This window comes from Elephas maximus, chromosome 3 (assembly GCF_024166365.1).
Source record: "Elephas maximus indicus isolate mEleMax1 chromosome 3, mEleMax1 primary haplotype, whole genome shotgun sequence".
Lineage (NCBI taxonomy): Eukaryota > Metazoa > Chordata > Mammalia > Proboscidea > Elephantidae > Elephas > Elephas maximus.
The window spans coordinates 201784489-201787998 of record NC_064821.1 but is presented as its reverse complement, the minus strand read 5'-3'; positions in this window follow the sequence as shown (position 1 = coordinate 201787998).

The following is a 3510-nucleotide window of genomic DNA, read 5'->3' as shown; positions in this document are numbered from 1 at the left end:
GGCCGGAAATGGAGGAAGAGCTGATCCTACAGCCTGAAGGAGGCGGGCCCAGAGGGGCGGGGTCGAGTGTTGATTTGAAGAATTAGGTTTGGAGAAGAAGACGGAAAATAAACAGATGCTAGACTTTATTGAGTACCTACAATTCCAGGCCCGATGCTAACCGCTTTCATATGCTTTACCTGAAAGGAAAACTGGTCCTCTTCCGTGTTGAGGCGCCTCACTTCGCCGTTAGGGATCCAGAAAAATACAACCCCTCCTGCGTTTCTCCTAGAAGGCTCTGAGGGAAATAGCCCAGTTATTAAAGGAGATGGCTTACCACCACCACCACTCCATGGTCACTACCCACTGCCATGGTCACTGGTAGTCAGCATTCTGGTTACTTAGGCCCTTGTGCTCCTCGAAGTCCATCTTGTCTATGTGCCTTATCAAAAAGCATCCACTCTGGGCAATGGGATCATGTTATTGATTCAACAAATATATACTGAGTAACTAATGTAGCAAAGAAGAATCTCAAACCACAAACAAAGGTGTGCAGTAAGTGTAACCTTCATTGTTGTTAGTTGCCGTGGAGTCGCCTGTGACTGGTGGCAACCCCATGTATGACAGAACTCCAGGTGGCTTGGTCCTGTACCATCTTCATCCTCCTTGGTATGTTGAAGCTTATTGTTGAGGCCATTGTGTCAATCCATCCCATTGAGGGTTCCCCTCGCCTTTGCTGGCCCTTCACTTTACCGAACACGATGTCCTTCAGCTACAGCTACGGGTCCCTACTGATGACTTGTATAAAGTAAGTCAGTGGAAGTCTCGGACTATATTCTGTGATCCGTAGGGTTTTCATTGGCTAATTTTCGGCAGTAGACTAGGCCTTTCTTACCAGTCTGCGTAGTCTGGAAGTTCCTCTGAAATCTGTCCACCATGGATCACCCTGCTGATATTTGAAATACTGGTGGTATAGCTTCTAGCGTCATAGCAACACACAAGGCACCATAGTAGGACAAGCTGACAGATGGGTGGTGGAACTTTCTTTACTTTCCTGTAATTTAACCTTCTGTATTTCAAGTTTCATTCTGATGAGTTGCTGGAACTTAATTTCAAGCAATTTCCTCAACCTTCTGGGTTTTTTTAATCTAAGTTCCCAGGCAATTGGGGTAGTTTCATGTGGTGCAAAGTGGAGAAGGCAAGGAGCCATCAGCTTTACAGTGTCATTGGCCATCATAGTGTCTTGTTGCTGCTGAGAGATGCCTTATTTGTGTCTGTATAAATCTTTCAGGGTCTGAAGCAGGGAGAGCTCTATGCACTCTCCTGCTATTTTTAATAGATATTTTCCCTATTCTGAAATCCACTCTAATCTTTTGAAGGCTTGGGTTTCTTGAATACAAAATCAAGTAAAGACTCAGAACCTTTTGTGATTTCACAGCCACATCTGTCATCTAAGGCAATAAGCACAGCCCTTGATCCGCTTGCATAAAAGTGGAGAAATTTGGGATTGGGGAGGGAAGTAGAGTACATAACTGTATCAGGTTTTGAATAGAGGGAACAGATGAAATAGAACTGAACTCTGGCCTCAAGGAGCTTAGAGTTGGTACAATGAATGTGACACACATATATATAATTATCATCAAAGATATAAAGGTAGAGATGCTCTAAAGAAGTGCAGGTAAAGTGCTATGGAATTCCGAGGAACTCTGAGGAGCTCACACTTTAGAAAACTCATCCTTTTAGAAAATGTGAGTAAAGACAAGTATATCGTTTCTGTCAGTCTTATTGAAATAGGGTGTATTATAACAAGAGAAAGAGTATAGGCTGAATTTAGAGTAGATTTAATACTCCATATGAAAAATAGCTGTTGTTATAATCCATTTCCTAGTTGACTATAAACCCTTTTCCCAAACACTAGAAATGGAAGTTATCAGCGTAAAAATATTTCTCAATAAAGCTTTACTTCTTTCCGATTTTCCAATTTGTTGTCTTATACCATGATGTCTTCTCATTACTCCACTTGTTAGCGAACAAAATAATGGAACTATGTGATAGAATTGATCCATATTCAGAAGTGACACTAAGAATAATTCAAAGCAGATATGCTTTGGAATTCCTTTGACGGGAGGCCTGGCCTATATTTTAATAGACGTGCTCTCGCAGATACAAACCTTCAGGTACAAAAGAACTGACTCTTCGTGGAAGCCAGCTTCCAAAATCACCCAAACTGAATAGGGCTGTCCAGAATAGGATACACTTTCTCCTCACTTACCAGCTCGTTATGCAGCATTTTGCATTTATGACAATAGTAGAAATCTACTATCCAGCTATTTCACTCATTAACAACGTATGTCTGACAGTAACGAATGCCGAGGTGCTGGCTTTGATGGTTAAGGTTATGTGTCAACTTAGCTTGGCCATGGTTCTCAGTGGTTTGGCAGTTATGCAATGCTGTAGTCATCCTTCCTTTTGTCACCTCATGTGGTCATCCTCCATTTTCATATAACGCCAATTTCACATAATGACCTGGTCTTTGAGACTTAAGCGTGTCAATAATTTAGGAGAAGGTGTATTTTGAAAATGACATTTGTGACTTTCAAAGTCATAAAAAACATTGCAGTACCAGGAAGAAATAGATTCTGCCATAGGAATCCCCAGAGAACCTCAGATGACCAAAGTTTTCCACAACTGTTACAATGAGATACTTCTCAGGAGAGAAGAAAAGATGGATCAGAAAAGACATTGCAGCTTCCACCTTACTTCTCTTTGATCACTTGCTTTGGGGGAGGCCAGCCCTGTGGAGAAATCCATGTGGTGAGAGATTGAGACCTCCCTTCAATAGCCATGTGAGTGAGCCATCTTGGAAATGGATCCTCCAGCCTCAGTCAAACCTTCAGATGACTGCAGCTGTGGCTGAAATCTTAACTGCAACTTCATGAGAAACCCCTGAACTAGAACTACCCAGCTAAGCTACTTCTGAATTCAGTCATATGGCAATTGTGAGATAATGTTTATTGTTGTTTTAAGCTGCTAAATTTTGGAGTTATTTGTTATGTAGCAGTAAGTAACTATAAACTAGAAAGGAATATTTAATTGAATGTCTATAAAATATAAGGCTACTCCAGAATTGCCTCATAGATTAGCGGTATACATTTATATACCCTCATCAGTGAAAGAGAGTGAATCACTTACCGCTGTTGTTGTTAGGTGCCATCCAATCGGTTTCAACTCGTAGCAACCCTATGTACGGAAAAACGAAACACTGCCCAGTCCTGCGCCATCCTTACAATCGTTGTTATGCTTGAGTTTGTTGTTGCAGCCACTTTGTCAATCCATCTCATTGAGTGTCTTCTTCTTTTTTGCTGACCCTTTATTTTACCAACTGTGATGTCTTTCTCCAAGGACTGGTCCCTCCTGATAACATGTCCAAGGCATGTGAGATGAAGTCTTGCCATCCTTGCTTCTCAGGGGCATTCTGGCTGTACTTCTTTCAAGACAGATTTGTTTGTTCTTCTTGCAGTCCATGTTATA